The 20,424-nt window shown below is 51.6% G+C and overlaps 1 protein-coding gene across 5 annotated transcripts in view; it reads right to left on the bottom strand.

The window, feature by feature from the left end:
* Nucleotides 1–20,424, bottom strand: part of FBLN2 (fibulin 2) — an 84,687-nt gene that overhangs the window by 59,366 nt on the left and 4,897 nt on the right. The window lies entirely within an intron of this gene.

Below are 20,424 nucleotides of genomic sequence, written 5' to 3' on the forward strand. Positions count from 1 at the left end.
GAGTGAATCAAAGGAGACAACCACGTGAATATCTTGAGGTAAAGGCCCATCTGTAGGCCACTGAACAGCAAGTGTAAAAGGCCTGAGGCAGGATGAGCAGGTGGGAGATGAGGAACAGCAGAAAGTTACCATAGTCTGGGAGAGCCAGGGACCTGGAAGGATGGAGCTCTGGCTTCCCAAGGCAGGGGAGGCTTCCAAAGGAAGGCCTGCAGAGGTGATAAAGTTCTAGAACCTAGGTGAGGTTCGGTGGAGTAAGGTCCAGAGCCGATGACCAAGAAAGAATTCTTGAGAGATCTTTGGTGCAAAATGGTGGTCTATTAAAGCACGGGGACAGGACCCATGGGCAGAAAGAGCTGCTGCCTGGGGTTGTGAGGGATGGCAGGTTATGTACCCTGCGGTTGGAGGAAGGTGAGGAAAAGGGAGATTTCAACGGAGCTTTCATATGCTAAAGAGGGCCTACAAGGTGCAGGGATACGGGAAGTCTTGCTGCTAGATCAATGTTGTCTTTTGGCAAGCCATTCACATTTCTGTTATCAAGCGTCTTTTTTCGTGAGATTTGGGTTTAGAAGAAATTTAACTTTATTTAGGGCTTGAGGAACTGAGTTATTTGCCTCTGGAAATTGTGCTATTGCTAGATAGCTTCTTTGTTGTAAATCTCTAGGACACTGGTAAACCAAGGGAGACTCCTGGCTTGCAGGACTGTGATCTCTGCAAGTTAACTATTTGCTTTTCCTTTAGGGCAGCCAGGAGTGGCTGAGGAATGGCACACATATTACTGAGGGGAGTAGGTGGAGAGGGGGTGCAAGGTGCCAGCTTTTGCTTTGTCCTCAGTCAGCCTTCTGCTCCCTCATCAGAGGGATGTGCAGCCCAGTTTGGGACACGTCAAATTTGAGAAGCCCAAGCAAAGTCCAAATGAATTTCGTAAAGATGTGGAAGGACACCTTCCCCATCCCCCAGCTAAGAAGCCATCTCAGGAGGTAGGTTGGTGGGCATCTAGGAGAATTGGGGCCTGTGATCCCCCTTGACCAGGTCAACGACCCTCTACTTGGAGATGGTGGGACATGAAGGCCCGAAAGCAGCCCGAGTCCACTCTAAATAGTGTCATTTAAGAAAAAAAAAACCTTTACAAACCAAGAGCCAAACCTTTAACAATGCATCCCCAAGATGCAAATATGCCCACCAGGCTGGCAGCCTTCTCCCAGAGGAACTTTGTTCCCAGTCAGCCCTGCCACACTCCATTCCACCTCACATTCTCCCACAAATTGGTCCCCTAGTTCCTCTCAACCCCCTGGGTGCCCTGGCCTTGGACCTTCCCCACCCCAAGCATCACATTCTGCCTGCATCGAGGTGATTCTAGATCTTGGGTTCACCCATCACCCTAACCCGAGGCCCTGGCTTTGTGTACTCATCTGCTGTGCAACCCTGAACAAGGCTCTTGTCCTCTCTGAGCCTCGTTTCTGCATTTGCGTACCACGGAGAGGCTCCAGCATACCTCAGATCACAACAGAGGGCCTACGGGTTCTGGAGTTTTGTCAGCCAACTCTTGTGTTTTGCTTGTCCCACACAGTGGGTTTTAGTCTTAAATTAGTTAACCAGCCTTTACAAACTGGAAATGTTCACATGAAAATTCAGGTTTCTAAAAAAGAAGAGAAAATTTCTCACTCCTCTTGAAAACCACCAAGCCTGAGCCACACTGAGATAATCACACGGGGTATGGGCTCCTGCTCTCCCAAGAGCCCATGTAGCCTTATCGCTGACTTACACATGGTTGGGTGTGCTTGAATTCAGGGTCCCCCCAGCTCCACTGTGGTCTCCAGCTAGAAGAATGGAAGTCTAGGGTGCATGACACACTGCACCAGAGCCTTCTGGTGCTGTCTGAAGGGTGGGACAAACGCAGATATATTCAGAGAAGGTGGCCCACTGGGGAGGGTCCTGGGCCCCTGAGGGTGGCTCACCTGGAGAAAAGCAATTCAGAAAGCCCGGGTCCATCTCCACGGCCACTCGGGGCAGGGCAGGACCTACAGGTGTGTATGAAGGGTGGAGGGGAACAGATCTCCACAGAGCTCCATAAGGGCAAAGCTCTCTCCAGGTCAAGCATTAGACCAGGCTGCTAGGGGGAAGAGGTGAACTCCCTGTCATTGGACATAAGCAAGTGGGGCTGGAAACACACAGGTGAGAAGTTGGAGGGCCTAATCTCAACATCGCTGGTTCTCAGATTCAGACATGTCCCTCCTGGAGACTCCAGCTGCTATTTTCCCATGGCCCCCACAGCAAGTGGCCCCCTTCACACCTGGCTTCTGCAGACATCCCCCCCCTTGCAATCTAAAAAGAGGAGCCACAAAGGGGAGGGGCTGAGAAATGGAGGCTGACCTCCCTGCAGGGGGGAACCCCAGCAGCCAGACTGTGGTCACAAACAAAGAACCTCCTGCCAGGCTGCCCAGTGCTGGCAGGCTGGGTCACACATTCCCAAGGTGGGAACTTTCCAGGGAACAGGGAAAGGCAGTTAAACCTGCACAGCTTCTGCCTTGCACCCATCCCACTGGCAAGCTGGCTAATAATGTATGTACATTCACAATAACAAAACTGTGATTATGACAAGGCCGACTGTCCCATGTGACCAGGGAGCGGACACCTTGGAGAGGGCTACCTATGCAGTCATGTCCACAAGCATATGCCATGCACACACGCTGCGTCCCCCTGCCAAGTGAGCTATCCAAAGAAATCTACAGAGATCCACATGCCCACAGTGGTCATTGGGTACTCGTCCAGTGGTAGGTGGGGACCGAGCAGGCGCAGGCCCTGATGCTGTTCCCTGTCCTAGATCCACTCCCCGCCCTTCTCCTCCACCCTGCTCTGCACCTGGGAGGCTGACCTCTCCAGCCTGCATCCCGGAGGATCCTGCACCCCTCAATGGCAGCCACTGATAGGAGATCAAAGGGTGTGGTATCTATTCCCCACCTCCCACCCCCCTTCCCCCGAGGGCAGGGGTTGGTGATGGCTGCCCCTCCAGCGACGGCTAGGACTCCAGTAGGGTGACCCTACTGTGTTCAGGATTTCATCCCCACCCCTGCAGGCCCAGGGTGCTAAGGGCTCCCCACCCACAACCATGACTCCAAACATGTCCCCTAGTTCCCCCCAACTCTGCCCATATCTCTTTTCTAGGTATCTTCATTAACCACTCCTCTCGATCCCCTTTCCTGCTGGGACTCTGCCAGACACATCCCTGTGAGGACCCCAGAGAATGCTAAGTCCATGATGTGCTGTGCACAGAGCAACACGGATGGACCTTCAAACTAGAACACGAAGTGGAACAGGTAAGAAATAGAAAAAGCTAGCCCAATACCATTCATGTGGAGTAAAAATACACATGCCCAAAGTAAAACACACCATTTGCAAAACACAGGGAAACAGATACACACTGAGCAGAGCTGGAAGTCTGCCATAGTGGGCAAATGGAATGGCACGGGGAACAGAGATAATGGGAATAAACCGACCAATAAAATAAAAGCAGGACCCCGCAGAGACCAAGATAATAGTGTGTTATTAGCTGAGGAGTATAATTAACTCAACTATGAGTGCCTGAGGTCTAGCTGAAGGAAAAAAAGAATCCCATGTCCTAACAGGGCCCTTCTAGAAGCAGGAACCCCAGCAGCCTGAGGGAGGATTCAGGGCGGGGGTTCTTCCTGCACCCAGCTCCATGGTGAGGGGGGCATGGCCACATGACCACTCCCAGCCCATCCACAAAGCTCATCCCCCCTTCACTGCAACTGGTTGAGGGATGGGCCTGGGGAGTCATGTAACCAGTGAGACTCAGAACTCCCAACTGCTCCAAGTAGGGGAATTTGGCAGTGGGGATACTGAGCTGCCTGTACGAGGCCTGGCAACTTCCACCTGGGTCTCTGAGGGCACAGAGTCACCAGGAAAGACATGTAAGCACCCTGATGGTGGGACCACAGGAGCCCAGCATCCATTCCTCCTGGTTGCAACCCTGGGTCTGTGAGTCCATTCTGGAGGCCCCCATCCACCCGGAAGGCCAGGTGAACACCACTGAAGGAGCCAAGGCCTGCCTAAATTTCTGACCAACTTCTGTTGACTGTTGTGACTGTTGTTGCTCTCAGCTGCCAGGGGTCGGGGATGTTGGTCACAGAGCGATAGGTAACCAAAACCACTGGGATCTAAGCAGACAATCTGGCTGGGGGACATTCCACAGGACACATGTCACCCACAGCTTCAGCACATAGGAAAAGCAGACAGAGGAGAGGCTGCTCTAGACCCACACAGGTCTGAGATAAAATAGCCCAGTTCGTGTGGGGCTCCTAATCGGCCCCAGTGTGAACAAACCAATAAGCCAGCTAGCTGTCTCTGCTCACTGAAAGGTTCCAGGATGGCCTGAGGACCAGCCGATCATTCTGTGAGGTGTGATGGCCACCAAATACTTTCACATTTTTTTATTAATCCTTTATTTAGCCATCATGCCTATGAGATGCCCTGACATATTTCAGCATGGATAGCAGTCAAAAGCAAAACATCCAAATGTTCGCAACTGTCGAATCTAGATGATGGCTGCCTGATGTCCTTTCTGGTATTCTGGGTTTCCGTCTGCCACTCCTCACAATAAGCAGCCACTACGGGTGTGGAGGTGGGACTGAAGGCCAGGGAGCCACCGACACTCATATCTGGGAGTGCATCCAGCTCCATGGAGTGAGTCCCTGAATTCCAGAACTGGAGGTCCTGGAGCAGGCTCCAGGCAGGACCAGCAGGCTGGTCAAGGTCACCATCCAGGCTGCTAATAGCTTTGGTCTTTTGTTAATGGGACACCTGCTGTGGGCGGGGGCAGTGGGGATTCTGTGGTAGCCTGGGCTCAGGTTCTCATGGATGGGGGTGGGTGCACACTCAGGAAGGGTCTCTTCCCAGGAAGCATCCCCCCAGAGACAGGGCCTACTCTCCTCCCCACCCCCCACCCCAGGGTACAGGGTGTGGACCTTGTCAGGGAAGGAGATCTCTGGCATAGCAAAGTCAGAGGTGCTTTGGGGTGCTGCTCGAACCTCAATGACCCTCCCTTGCTCTGGCTACAAGCTCCTCTCTCCACCGCCCTCAGGACTGCCACCCCAAAACTCAAACACGTATCCCCACAGGAAGGTGCCACCACCTCCCACAGCTGCCATCCAGAGCAGAGCAGGATGAGAACTTTCTGGGTTGGCAAGGCCATGCTGCAACCCCTCCCCACATGGCCCCAGGAGACCCTGATTCATCACCAGTGCTGTTATCGAAAGTGGGGTCTGGCTTCACATAGCATCAAGCCACAAGATAAGGAAATGCTTCCCTTCCCCAGTCCTCTGATCCTTCTGATCCCAACAAGAACAGGCTTGCCAAAGAGAGCAAATAAAAAGACAAGACACGCAGTTATGGGGGAACTTCAGATAAGCAATGTGCAAATGTTTAGCATAAGTACGTCTTGCACAATACAGGGGATGTACTTAGACATCGTGTATCTGAGATTCCAATTTAACTGGGCATCCCACATTTTTTACAGGGCAACCCCAGACAAGAGGAAAAGCTCAGGTTGATGCTGGTATGGCTTCAATACTTTCTAAATATTTGCAGGGGATCTCTCTTTTAAACAAGTCACATCTATAACAAAACACTGGGACTTTCAAGCAGCAGGGGAAGGAAAGAAGAAATAAACATACATGGCACTTGTAGACACACCAGTCACAAACATGTGAGTCATCAGGACCACCTGGGCCCTGCTCCTCCCAGAAGCCTGCCCAGAACAGCTGCCCCCTGCTCCCAAGTCCAACCAGAGGCTGCTCACAGGGCACATCTGGGGGTCACGTGTCCTCTTGAAATCAGTTGCTGATATTCTAACCTTCCAATGTCATTAATGTAGCATCAGTTTAGTGGTGTAACATTTAAAATCTGAACACTTTGCACTGAATAGACCCCATCATCTCAAGGAAAACCAGAGGATAGGGCCTACCAGCAGAGCCCCTCTGGTCCACGGTGAGTCCACGTTCACTCTCCACTGGCATCACTGGTTCACTGTCTCCTTGGACCCACTTGCGCCTTGGGTTTCTCTTATCTACGCCCAAAGGAGGGAGGCCCAGAGGAGGTGGGAGTTTCTGCTCCCTCCTGCCCGGCGTCCCCTCCTGAATGTCCTAGTCTCCTGGGTTAGGATCCCTCTTTTCTCTAAGTGGCAGACAGTGGGAATTTTGTCCCCCTGCAAGTGCCTGCTACTACCCAAGTGGCCTAGTAGACAACAGTGTATTGGTCCTATCCGATTCCAACTGCATCCCACAGTTATACAAGATACACCACACAGGGGGGAATATGGGAGTTACACACTGTCATAGATGGTGATGCCCAGAAGCAGAACCTGACATGGGTTCTCGTATATGTGACTTAGTGGGGGACAAAACTTGGCAAAGAGGTTGTATTGGCTAGAGCCCAGCATTGGCCTGATTCCTGGGGAGCCCTGCAGGGTGACCAGTACCCCAGGACTTGTCCCACTTAGGGACCTCCGTCAGTCACTGGCCAAGGACCACAGTGGGGTGAAGAGGTAAGGATTACTTTCCAGGCATGTAGTGGGAGGCAGTGCCTGTTGGCCAAGGGCAAGCGGCTGCAGAAGGACACAGGTGGGAGCCATTAGCAGCCAACACCTGAAGCATCTGGGGGATGAGAGGGTCCAGATGGGACACCAGCAGTGGCCACAGTGTCTCTCACACACAGGCACGCGCGCGCACACACACACGCACACATACAAAATGCAGAAGCCAATGAAACAGTATAGTCCTTAAAAATGTCCCCAAACCTACCTTTAATTTATAATTCAGTCTGAGATCACCCCAGGCTCAGAAAGGTAACAAAGTATATACTAAAAATAATATTTGTACAGCCATGCTCATGGCAGCATTATTCTCAATAGCCAAATGGCAGAAACAACCCAGGTGTTCCCCCCAGCAATGAGCAGATGAATAAAATACAGTCTACACCTACACTGGAATATTCTTCAGCCTTAGAAAGGAAGTTCTGACACAGGCTACAGCGTGGACAGATACTGCAGACAATGTACTAAGTGCCACGAGGCAGGCACCACAGGACAAATCCTGTAGGTCTCACGTGAGGTCCTTGGAGTCATCAAGTTCATAGAGACAGAAAGGAGGGTGGTGGGTGCCAAGGGCTGGGAGGTAGGGAGCTGTTTCCTGGGGAGAGTTTCAAGTTTGGGAAGATGAGGAAGTACTGGAGATGGGCGGCGGGAAAGACTGTACCACAGCGTGAATGTGCTTAATGGCACCAAAATGTCCACTTAAAAGTGTCCAAGATGGTCCATCTTCTATTTCATGTATTTTACTACAATAATGAGTAAAAACACATGCACTGCGGAGCCAGAAGTGAATATTAGGAAGAGCACAGAGAGGGGAAGAAACAAGGTCCCACACTGAAGGCTCCACAGGGAACAAGGGCTGCCCCAGATACTTCCCCCTAGGTTGTAAGCTTCCTGGCAGCCAAAGTCAGAAGGGAAATTAGAGGATGACCCAGAACTCCTTGTCTGATCGGAAGAAGTCATCTAGTTCATCGGGAAAAATAAACTTGTTCTTGGCACAAAATGTGAGTGGGAATTATAGCTGTTAGTTAGGTTCATGCTCAATGATCACTTCCTTGGTGCCAAGGGAATGCCAAACACCAGACCCAGGCTTTCCAGGAAGGTTTATTTTCTTTTTACAATCTTATTTATTTGAGAGAGAAAGAGGACAAAAGCAGAGGTGAGTGGCAGAGGCAGAGGGAGAAGCAGGCTCCGTACTGAGCAGAGAGCCTGATATGGGGCTCGATCCCAGGACCCTGAGATCATGACCTACACCAAAGGCAGACACCTAACCAACTGAGCTACCCAGATATCCCAAGGTTTATTTTATAAACCATGGTCTGCAGATAGGGAACCTCAGGCCCAGACAGAGGGCATATCACCAGTAAGAGGAGGCATGGAGATTTGAACCCAGGTCTGTCTAGCCAAGGGAGTACAGCCAGAGTCCTTCAGCTTCTAGATATTCATCACACACCTGCTACCTAACACCTCTTTTTATAGGTGCTGGGATGTGGCAGTGAACAAAACCAACAAAGGGGCAATGGGGCCAACACTGGTGGAGGGAAGAGACAGGGAACAAATGAATAAGAAGGTAATACGGGTGTTGTGAATAAGGGGGATTGGAGCACTTCTTTGTCAAGAATGGTCAGAGCAGGGCACCTTGGTGGTGCCGTCAGTGAAGCATCTGACTCCTGGTTTCGGCTCAGAACACAATCTCAGGGTCCTAGGATCAAGCCCTGCAGTAGGTTCCATGTTCAGTGCAAGTCTGTTTGAGACTCTCTTTCCTACTTCCTCTGTCCTTCCTGCTTGTGCACTCTCTCCTTCTAAGATAAATCAATAAATCTTTAAAAAAAAAAAAAAAAAAAAAGGAATGGTCAGAGCAACCACATGGAACAGGTGACATCTCAGCTGATAATTGCCAGGGAAAAATGTGGTGGCCATGCGAAGATTTGGGGAGTGGCATCCAGGCAGCGGTAAGATCATGTGCAAAGGCCCGGAGGCAGGGACCAGCTTGACACATTGTGGCTGGTATGCAGGGAACAAAGTGAGCAGAAGATGGTAAGGTGAGAAGCAAAAGGAGAAAAAAAATGAAAGAAGAGATGTGAAAATCAAGGAGAGAGAGAAGCTCCAAAGAGGAGGTCCATCAGTCCCCCATGTGCAGTGCCCCAGGGAACTCCACAAAGCATCCAGTACATTTAGCAAAAACTGTTCCAGCAGGGTAGTAGGGGTCACCACAAGGTCCAGCATACTGGGAATTCAAGAAGGAACTACAAGTGGGGCCCAGGTGGCTCAGTCAGTTGAGCATCCAATTCTTGATTTCAGCCCAGGCCATGACCTCAGGGTCCTGGGATCTGGCCCAGCATTTGGACATTCTCTCTCTTCCACTCTCTCTGCCCCTCCCCCAACTCACACTCTCTCCCCCAACCCCTCTCCAAAAAGAAAAAGAAAAGAAAAAAAGAAGGAACTATAGACATCCTTTCCAAGGAGTCCAAGGAAGATTCCAGTCCATAAAGTCTGAAACAGGTAAAACCTAAACAACATCATATAGGGATCACAAATGTAGGAGACAGAACTAAAAAGCCAAGCTGGAATGGCCACCATAGAGGTCTGGTGATGAGTACCTGGTGGGTGGAGGGACACAGGTAAGTTTGATGGGAGCTCCTGGGTGTGGGCGCTGTCCTCCTGATACCCCCAGGTAGTGGTCACTCAAGGGTATGCTGATGTTTATAGACTTTCTTTTATGTATGCTTTTTCACAATAAAAGAGATTTTTCTAAAAATCTCTTCTCTAAAAGAAAAGCCAATTATAGTAGTCCAGGAAAAGAAAACAAGAGCAAGAAATGGTGTTGGCCGAAGAAATGGGAAGGAGGGGAAAGATGAGAAAAGTAGTCACAAATTACTGAAAGAAAGTGGTCACGTTTGGCTTCTGTCTTTAAAGTCTTATTTCCCTTCGTTTCCTTGAGGCAGAAGTCTATGTAATCGCTGGCATGGTTTGTAAGAAGACAGGGCTGGCCATGAGGAGAAGGGTTAGGAGACCAGGGATGTGTTAGGAGATGGGGTCTGGGTCCTTGGTGCTGGGAGAGCCAGACAAGGCTGAAGGCACAGGTAGATGGCTTGAGATCCCCAAGGAGAGGAGAGAAGCTGGGTCCAAAGTACAGGGGGACACTGGGGCTCTGAGCCAATCCTGGGTGCAGAGTGCTAACAAGCATCGGGACCCAGGTGGGACACACAGAGGGGCTGGGAGCCTTGTGTCCTCACAGGCTCACTGGCCCCTGGGGACTGCCAAAGGCGTGAGCTCATGAAAACACTTGCAAAATCATTCTTCAAGTAGAACAGCCAGGGTATTTTTTCCCTCCCTGCCCTCTCCTCCCTCAGAAGAAAAAAAAAAAAAAAATGAAATGAGTAAAAAGCTCCTTAAAGCTTGGGTGAGAGTTGACCCCATGTATATAACCATTAATCTCATTACCAGCATAAGCAGGTGAAAAATTACAAAGATGAATGTCCATGACTTATAATCAACCTTTAAGCAAAGAAAATGTTGCTTTTGGCACCAGGAGGGAGCTTCTATTTTCCTTCCCCACAAGTCAAAACTCTGGAAAGAGGAAACACTCCCAGGGAGTAGTGATGAGAAACGGGCCTGCCCACAGCCACGCTGAGCTCACTGCTCTCCCCACCTGGCGTCCAGGGGCCTCCACCCGGCCCCAGATGGAGGGGTGGATGAGCAGCGTCACACCCCTGACCTCTCCCTCTCTCTCTAAAGAGCCAGGCATCTCCATCCAGCCTGCCCTGGTCCCACCCACAGGAGGTTTTTTGGCTGATCTCTCACTCCTGCTCAAAATCCTGAATGGTGCCTTAGAGAATCCACGAAAAGCTATGGGTAATATACCCCTCCATCAAAAAAGGGAAAATGCAAGCAAAGCAGGGTAATGGATATGGGGTGGTTTCTGGCCATCACATTATATATTTACCCGCCTTTCAGGAGCAGCCCGGGAGCTTCCTTCTGGGGTCCACACAACCCGTCTGCCCCCCACCCCCACCATCAGTGTTTCCTATTCCTGGATCCAAAACTGAATTTTGCAATGACACGAACCCACAGTGTGTTAAGCTAACCTGGACCAGATTTTCTGTCACTTGCAATTGAGAATCTTAACAGAGATAAGGGCATACACCAAAATCTGTTGTGTATCATTTTAGGAGTCTCACAGACTCCCTAGAGCTCACTCACACACCCCTGGTTGAAGACTCCTGGCCCAGGGACATAGTGGAAACTCCAAAAGAGGCATTCAAAGTCTATCACTACCTAACCCCCACCTATCTTCCCAGACGCTTTTCTCTCCGCTGCCTTCCATTTACCCAATTCCTGATAAACTGGAAGATTCCCAACCCCCGTTTTCCTCATATTGCTAGCCCAAACCCGAGTCCTCCCTTCTGAATCTCTGAAGACCCAAATCCCAGCTCCTACTTTAAGGCTAAGCTCCAAGGGTAGATGGATGGATGCATAGATTAGTGGCGGATGAGCAGTTAGCAGGTGGAAGATGGCTGGCCGAGAAGGCAGAAGGTCAATGAGTAAGTGAACTGGTATACAGAGGGACAGTTGATGAAGAGAAGGATAGAGGAATAGACAGATGGTGAACAAACGATAAACGGGTGAGTGAACAAATGGCAGATAGAGGACAGATGGATGGGAAAGTGGGTCAGTGGATGAAAGGGCAACCAGCATGTGGATGCCTGTCCAATGGATAGGCAGATGGGTGGGTACATAAGTGAGAGGGTAGAAGATGGATGGATGGTAAGGCGGGTTAATGGGTGGGCGTATCACCGCAGGAATGAATGGCTGAGGAGAAGTTCAATGACCAGGCAGGAAATGGGTCAGTGGACAAAAGGACGCAGGCATAGCAGGTGGGTACATAGGTGCGTGAGCAGCAGATGGGCAGGTGGAGCTAGGGAAGTTCTCTTGGTGCTCAATCAGGACTCTTCCCAGACCCCCTGGAAAGCCCTAGAATAAGGCCAAAGGCTCTCTGATAGGCCAGTATCTCAAACAATTCTTGGCCAAACAATTCTTGGCTATTCACATTGAATAGCTTGGAAGCATGGCCATCAAGTCACACTGGCCTGCATTCACAGCCCAACAGAGTAGACTCCCACTATTTGACCACAGACCAGGGACTGGCTCTCTGAACCTCATTTTCCCCATCTGTTAAATGGGAACCATCACGGTTTCCTCACAAGGTACTGTGGGATGAAATAAAGAATTCTCTGCAGAGGCTAGCCCAAGACATGGACAGTCAGAGCTGACAATAATTTCCATCCTATTAAAAAAAAAATTGTTCTGGGGCCTAGAAAAAGAAAAGGGCAGCCACCTCACATTTTGTAAGACAAGGAAAATCCTGACGCCAAAAGCAGACATGGATACTCTAAGCAGACAGAAGTAGAGGCCAGTTTCATTTACAAATCCTAGCTGCCAGGTCCTAAATAAAATACCAGAAAATTGAACCCAGCAGCTTGTTAAGGGGGATAATACATTCTATACAACAGCATTACTTCAGGAATTCAAGGGTAGTTCAATATTTTTAAAAAGCAATGCAATTCACCAAAAAGAAAAATCGAAGGGGTCACCTCACTAGATGCTGGGGGAAAAAAATTCTATAAAATCTGACATCCTGATTAAAATTTCGGAGAGAGGGGCGCCTGGGTAGCTCAGTGGGTTAAGCATCTGTCCTCCGCTCAGGTCATGATCCCAGGGTCCTGGGATCAAGCCCCACATCGGGCTCTCTGCTCAGAAGGGAGCCTGCTTCCCCCTTTCTCTCTGCCTGCCTCTCTGCCTACTTGTGATCTCTCCCTGTCAAATAAATAAATAAAAATCTTTAAAAAAATAAAACAAAATCTCGGAGAGAAGTCAGCTCCTTTTGGTAGAGAGGACCACCTTCCAGGCTTCTATGGAAATGGACTCGCCCGAGTGTTCATGGGAACGGAAGTCGGATGTATGAATGTGTCCACGTGTACACTCTGATGTGAGGGAGAGTGAACGCATTCACATGTCTGTGAACTTTTAAGGGTGTATAATGTGAATGCCTTTGATAGGGGTGTGTGCAAATTTAAGTGTGTATGATTCTGTATGAGGAGGTGTGAATATGCACATAACACAAACATGTGTGTGCATGTACACATGCTAGGCCATCCCCCACTGGCGGGTCCCACCCCTCCTGCAGCCCCAGCCAGTGGGTTACTGCTTGCCAAGTCTCCTGAGCTTTCCCCTCTCTCTACCTGTGTCCCTTCCCCTCTGCCCTGACCACGCTCTCTCCTTGATGCCCCCATGACTGGTTTCCTGCTCCCCGCCTCAGCCCCACCTCACTCAGAGCTCCAACACAGGCCATCCCGTCCAGCACCCCACCACTCCAGCCTGTGTCAACAGCCCCACGGACATCACCACACTCGGGGCACAGTCAGTGCCCTGGGGAGGCTCTTTCTGCCATCAACCACATCTCAGAGATCCCATCCTCTGCCCGGCCAGATGGGATGGCCCTCAGGGACCGGGACAGGCAGGGTGATGTCCTACACTTAGGAGCCAACATCATACACTGATGTCTCCGCCTGCTTGTCTCCCCAGCTGCACTTGATTCTGAGGCAAGGACTCTGCCCTCCTGCTCAGCCTTGACCTGGGGTCTGGGCCATAGCGGGCACTCAGAATGCTTTGGGTGGGTGGGTGAATGAATTAGTGTGCATGGCCCCAGCAAGTCCTAATACAGGACATGGGATGAATTATAAATGTAAGTGCCGGGGCGCCTGGGTGGCTCAGTGGGTTGGGCCGCTGCCTTCGGCTCGGGTCGTGATCTCGGGGTCCTGTGATCGAGTCCCGCGTCGGGCTCTCTGCTCAGCAGGGAGCCTGCTTCTCTCTCTCTCTCTCTCTCTCTCTCTCTCTCTCTCTGCCTGCCTCTCCATCTACTTGTGATCTCTCTCTGTTAAGTAAATAAAATCTTTAAAAAATAAATAAATAAATAAATAAATGTAAGTGCCACCTACACTCATCCCAGAAGGGCCTTTGAGATCAGCAAAAACTTGCCTGAGGTCACCTGGCAAGTCACCGACTGAACTGGGAGCCCCAAGCACACAGGTGCTCAGAAGCCTTTTCTCATGTGTCACCATTTAGCCTCACAGCTCCACAGGGGGCAAGGGTGGAACAGAAAGGGACTTTCTCAGGGCTTCCAGTGGGGAGGCCTGTGTGCAGCAGACCCTGCCGGGTCTCGCCCCAGCTATGGCATCCCCAACGTCACCTCCCCCCACCCGCCATAACCCACCCCTGCCAGAGCAGAGACAGACAGTAATCAGGACGAAGCTCTGGACTCCCCAGGCTGCTGGGCCACTCCAGCATATGACATTCTGAGAAGGCCTGTTCCATTGGCTTATGGGCCCAATCAGAGCAGCCTCCCAGCCACACCCAGGTAGGGACTCAAGGAGATGATGCAGAGACCCTAGCATGTCACCTGGCAAACAAAAGGCACTCAATACATGTTCAACATTTTAAGAAATTGCTATTCCCAGCTACTCTAAATCTTTCACAGCTCCTCGACTCCACCTGTTCCTTGATTCCCTCTGCCAGGCCCAAATGGTCTCCCCTTATCAAACTCCTATTCATCCCTCAAAGCCCAGCTCAGTATCTCCTCCTCTGAGAAACCTTTCTTCAGAGTTCACAGCTGCCTCTCTCGATCTCCCTGCACTCTGTACACAGAGCCCCCGATTCTGCACAGGGTTTGCAGACAAGAAAGATATAAAAGCAAGAGGGTTAGACCAAACCCACAGAGTAATAGATTCTGCCCATACCCTCGCCACTTGGGACAAGTGTGGTTGGGGTGGAGGTCAAGACCCCAGAGCCCCCAGAGTCAAGACTCCCTATTGAGTCAAGAAAAGGGGTAAGGGCTACCCCAGATGGTAAAGAGCCGCTGTTCCTCATCCTGGAACATGCTAACATTCCCTTTGGGATGGGTTTACCATGTGACCTGGGAACAGGGAAGAAACTGCAGACCAAGTATACAGAGCAACTCAATGATGCTCTGGGGACCTCCACCTCCTTCTCCTAGCAAGAGAAACCCAATCATCCTCTGGGGAGCCACCCTCTCTTGGGTTACATGGACCACAGGATGGCCATCCCCCATCCATAGGGACCACCACATGGGCCCACACTGCAGCTTCTGAGCTCAAAGGAGTGAGCCCAGAGCTGCCGGGCCATGTGACTCCTGATGGAGACACAGACCCAAGGGCATCTTTAGAGCCCCTGGATAAAGCCATGCCTGAAACTGCACCCTGTACTTTTTCGTTCCATGACTTTTTTGTTGAAGTTACACTTTCTCTCAACCTGTGATCAAAAGAATCCTGACACTTGTGATGAAAGTAAGAGTAGCCAACTGTGTTGTGTTGGTTGCTGATTCGACTCTGAGACTGTTGGTCTCTGGAGTTCATAAACTTGGTCCCTGCAGCAAGGACCTCCTGCACTGCTAGTCTGCTTTATGTAGAGCCCATTCTCAGGGACCAGCTGGAGAGAGCTTACAGAGCCCCTGTCACTATCACAACCCTGCCCCCGGCCACAGCCCATTGGCCCAGCATGGACATTTCACCCACGATGGGCCAAACAGAGCTCTTCCCCAGGATTCTGCACTGGACCTAAAAGAACATACAGAGCATCTCCGGGGGGAAGAACTATGAGCCAGGCAGCCTCCAAGCTGAAGGCACATTTAAGTCATTTTGAGAAAATCGCAGAGCTTGCAGAGAAAACCAGAGACAAAATAAAGACGGGGTGTAAGCCAGTCTTGGCTGCATCAGAAACCCTCACTGTAGTTTTCTCTGGGCCAGCGGGGCCTAGTCTCCCCTGACGATGCAGTGGAGCCCCCTGCTTCTCCTGAGTGACATCCAATGAAGCCCGTGTGAAGGAGAAATCACTCACCCCACAGTGGACAGGCCCCATCTGAAGCCCAGCACAGGGGAAATCCCTGTGGGACAGAGCCCAGGGCGTGGGTGGGCCACCGTGCCCTATGCTGAGGCCCTACCCTCCCCATGAGACCCCTGAGATCTGGAGCCAAGAGGGAGGGTCACTAGTCCTACCCCACGCACAGGAAGCCACAGCCATTTCAAGGGGCGTACCTGGCCCAGGCACGTCCTGCATTGGGATCACAGTGGGGCATTTCAGGGACAGGCAACTGACGTCACCATATCCTTTCCTCGGCCAGCACTCCATTACATGAGTCTCTCTCACTCGTCAGGGTGCAAGGTCAGCCATTCAGTTCAAGGAAACGAGTTACGAGGGGTGATGGGAGTAGGGCAAACTTTTCCTCACACTGGGGCATGTCGTTAATTAAGGGCCCAAGCAGCCATTATCATGAGTGTGATTGGAATTACCCATGAGACATATCATTAATGACCTCTGCTCACCAGACTTCATAGCTTACACGGCACTCTCCCATCTAGCCAGGCCTAGATTCCCCATGTCATCCAGAAACTGGGCCCAGCCTCACCTCGCCAGCTACCATCAACTTCCTTCCTCAGCACTAGAGCCCTGGTCCTAAGCCCCTGGCCCACGACCCCCTAGCATGGGTCCCAGGCCACCGGACACCTCAGAGAATGCCTCAAACCCCTGGCCTGAGAACCAGGGACTTGGCCTCAGAGGAGACATCCCTGCTGGAGGGACTGCAGCCTCCTGTTACATCCCTGCCCAGCAGGAAACATGCCAGTGAGGGCCCAGAAAGATGGAAAAGGGGATTCCCAAGAAGCTGGGAGGTGTGGGAGGACCAGCCAGAGGGGTCTGCCCAAGTGGGACTACAGAGGACCGTGCAGGATGAGCTCAGATCTCAGAGACAAGGCAGAAGCAACAGAAGCCCATGGAGAGTAATTCCCCCCCTATCCAGTCTCTTTCCACCACTCAGGATCACAGAGAACTCCCTGTGGAAAACTCGTGTGCCTTGCACGTCTCCCTGCTGCTTGCCAACCTTTGTAGCAAAGAGAGAGCAGGTCCCTCGGCTCAAGGCTGAAGCAGGGAAAAGAAGTCATGAGGGTTCAAAGCCCTGCTTGGCTCTTGTTAATCTTTATTTTTTCATGGGTATTGCTGATTTAGGGCAAATCTGATTTTTATCTACAGCTCTGACAAAAGGTCTCCTTTTAAATAAGGACAAGTAAAACAGAGAAGGGATTTTTTAAAATATACTATGTGTCACGTAAAGGCATGGCAGATCGTGAGGTCTGGCGGAAAACGCTGACAGTGTAATGCTAAGCATTACTTTATCAGAAGAGGAAGCCGATACCCACTGGCTTTTTCCCCAAGAGAGGACACAAGTATCCCTATGGGGCCTCCTTTCATCAGCCCCATAGGCAGGGACCAGCAGCAGAAACCATGAGATGTCCATCGTCAGACAACATTTGAATTATTCTGCTTGGAGGACACGCCAGGGGACAGATAATGAACACTGAGATGCTCGATCAGCACCAAACCACCACAAGGACAGCTAATCTCTCAGCTCCTGAGAACTAGGAGGCTGACACGGAAACCACAGGGAAGAGCTATGGCCGTGTGTCTGTGGGCATGTGTGTACACACATGCCTGTGAGTGCTGGGAGTCAAGAAGATAACAGTTCTGAACCACCGCCTTTGAGGAGTTGGCATGTGTGAAGACCACCAGGGGCCCAGATCCCCTGAGGTGGCCCTGATCCACAGAGGTCCAGCCCCACTCTGCCTGTCCCACTCATTCCCAAATGGGCTCAGAACCCTTTCCTGGCTCCCTCTGGCTCAGACAAGAGGCCACAGACTTGCTAGGGGTTTGGGAGCTCTTCTCCGGGGTCCTGACAGTTCTCTACCAGAATGTTTTTAATGTTGTGCTCTCATTTTAAGGAGTCATCGAGAACAGAATTATCTGGATCACTGAATGCTCACTTTGTGACCAAAGACACAGCTGGGAATTCAGGGCTAGGATGGGAGACCCAGGCTGAGGAAAGAAGAACTCTGGGAGGCTTATCAAACCCAGTGTGACCTGGGGTACCTGGGTGGCTCAGTCATGATCCCAGGGTCCTGGGATCGTGTCCTGCATCGGGTCCCTGCTCAGCGGGAAGCCTGCTTCTCCCCCTGCCCGATGCTCACCCTTGCTTGTGTTCTGCTCTCTCTCTGATAAATACATAAAAAATCTTTTTAAAAAGTGGTGTGTCCTGCCCACAAGGCCAAGGGCTGGCCCCTACGATGGCATCTCAATGATGAGAAGGAGGACAGGAGAGCGGAAAAAACCCAACTCGCATAGGTTAGTGAAGCACGGTGTAGCTGTCAAAAATGGTGCTCTGGGCCCCCTGTAGCCTGCACACCAACCCTGCAGGCAGGCCACTACCACCAGGCCCACTTTACAGATGGAGAAGCTGAGGCTGGGACACAAAGCCCTCATTATGCGGGCTCCCAGGACTCAGGCCAGGCAGGCGTGCCAGCATCCTCCAGGCTTCCCTGGCCTGGCTGGGTCCTCACCCTACTGGCACTCCACAGGCCAGGCCTTCTCACATTTCAGGCCATTCCTGGCCATCAAACCATAGCAGAGCCAGGAGGGCTGTCCCAAGTTTGCAATGAGGAAATTGAAAGATTGAAGCTCTTGCAGGTCAGGGCCTGCCTGCAGCCAAAAAGGCCTCTGGTGGTCAGAGGCAGCCATCCCAGTCCCCTGGAATGTGGGTGCTCACTGCCCCCCACCCTCTCAGCCAGGCCAAGTCTCCTAGCCCGGGGCAGGCAGGCAGCCGCGCTTCCTCACCAGCATGTGACCTGGGCGGGGTCACTCTGGCCTACAATGCAGCATCCCCCCACCAGAAAAGCTAGGCTCCCCACCCTGGAGGAAGGAAATAACCTTTCCCCAAACCAGCACTTTCTTTGCAACAATCTCCATATATGAGAAGACAGAGGCATTTTTGCAATGCTTCCAAGTTCCAATAAACGTGAGGACAATGGTGCAAAATGACGCAGGGCTTGACCTGAGAGGGGCCCTGGGAAGGGACCAGACCGGAGGAGGTAAATTAGCAGGGCGTGCGTGCCAGTGGTGCCCGTGATCAAGGGGCAGCCCATCCGGAGCAGGACCTAAAGCTGGACAGACCTGGCTCCTGCCCCAGTTCTTCCTCCAGACTTGCCATGTGACCACAGGCAGACACGACCCTCTCGCAGCCTCAGTTTCCCTGCCCTGTCACTCTCACAAGCCTCCCACCGATCATCTCACCCCCCTCTAGTCCCTCATGCCTGGACTGATTGCCAGACAGACCCTCCAACCCTCTGGCCATGCCCATCCTCTTCTAAGAAATGCCCCAAGACTGCCCATCTCCAGGTCACAGGCCAGGATTTGAGGTTCTCCATTGTCAGGGTTCAGTCCACCAGCACAACTTTATGGACCACCTCTCCTCCAACCCACCTCTCCAAGAGAAATTGGGTTTTCTCCTGTTCGTGTCTCCCTCACCTTTTTACCTTCACATCACAGAGCCTGTACACCTCCTCTGGGAGGTCTACCCTGTCCACCACCAGACTCAGCTAGATGCTTCCTTGGCTATCAGGACCACTGTGCTCTCTCCTTCAGGACAGCCCTGACTGAAGCAGGTCAGAACTGCCTATGTGCCTCCCTGGAGCCCCTGAATTGGCATGGGAGGGACAACAGGCCATCCCACACCAGAGGCTACTGTGAGCACCCCAAAACCTTGGGCACACATCCCTGGCATGGATGTCCAGGGAGCCACTGTCCAGGAACCCTGACTCTGCAAGTAAGGTGTTCCCAGCAATGCTCAGCCTCCCATACGGCCCAGTTCCAGGCCCCTGTGGCTCTCCCCCAGCAGCTCAGGAATGGGGGTACTTTAAAATCTCAATGAGGGCTGGCCCCTCCCTGAACTGAATCTGTATCCACCCAGAATAAAAATGAAAGCCTTCCTGTGGCGCCCAGATGTGGCCCACCCTCCAGTGGCTCTCCTTGCTCATAGGGGTCCTGATTTCTAGCTGCCCCAGGTCATTTGTGCCTGCCATGACCTCTGCCTGAACAGCCCTACTCCACCCAGGCGTCTGCTCCATTGACACCTCTCATGCTCAACCTAAAATATCCAGACCCAACTCCCAGCCCCAGACCAGGTTTGCCATCTCTTTAGCGCAACCACAGCCAGCATAGGACATCACAGTGAGCACCCACACATCCCCTGTGTGTGTGTCTCCCACCAGAAAGCAGGCTCTGTGGGGGCAGAGGATGTTGCCTTGGTCATTGTCCTATGCCCAGCACTCAGAACAGCATCCAGGACCCAGTAGATGCTCAATAAATGGAACGAGTGATCTCATTTCCTCCTTCAGTTAACCCTAACAGAGACAGGACACCCATTTTACAGATTAAAAAAACTGAGGCTCAGAGGTGTAAGTCACTGGCCTGACGGGATCACAGCCTGCGAGCGGCAGAGCCGGGAATCCAAACCTTGTAGGATGCCAAAGCAAGGATTTCTTACCCCTGGCTTCCCCTGGCTCTGGACCTGCAGCTCATCTCCCAACCAGCTGGCAGGGCTGACTGGGGAAACAATCTCAGGGCAAAACCGTAAGTGCTGTGGGTGCCCAAGCCAGGAGGAATCAGCGGTCAAATCACCAGAAGGAAACACACCCACAGGAAAAAGGGGGTAAGAAACGGAGTGAGAGAGAGAAAGGGTGGGTTTTTTCTTTTGTCCATTTGCCAAACTTTGCAAAAAGTGACTTTGTTACCATCTAATTTAATCTCAGTGGAAACTTTTATGTACCATGCCAGGAAGAAGTTAGTCCGTTCAACAACAAGGTCAGTGAAGCAGGGAATTTAAAAACCACCCTTAGGGACGCCTGGGTGGCTCAGTTGGT

Source organism: Mustela lutreola, chromosome 2, assembly GCF_030435805.1.
Source record: "Mustela lutreola isolate mMusLut2 chromosome 2, mMusLut2.pri, whole genome shotgun sequence".
Taxonomy (NCBI): Eukaryota; Metazoa; Chordata; class Mammalia; order Carnivora; family Mustelidae; genus Mustela; species Mustela lutreola.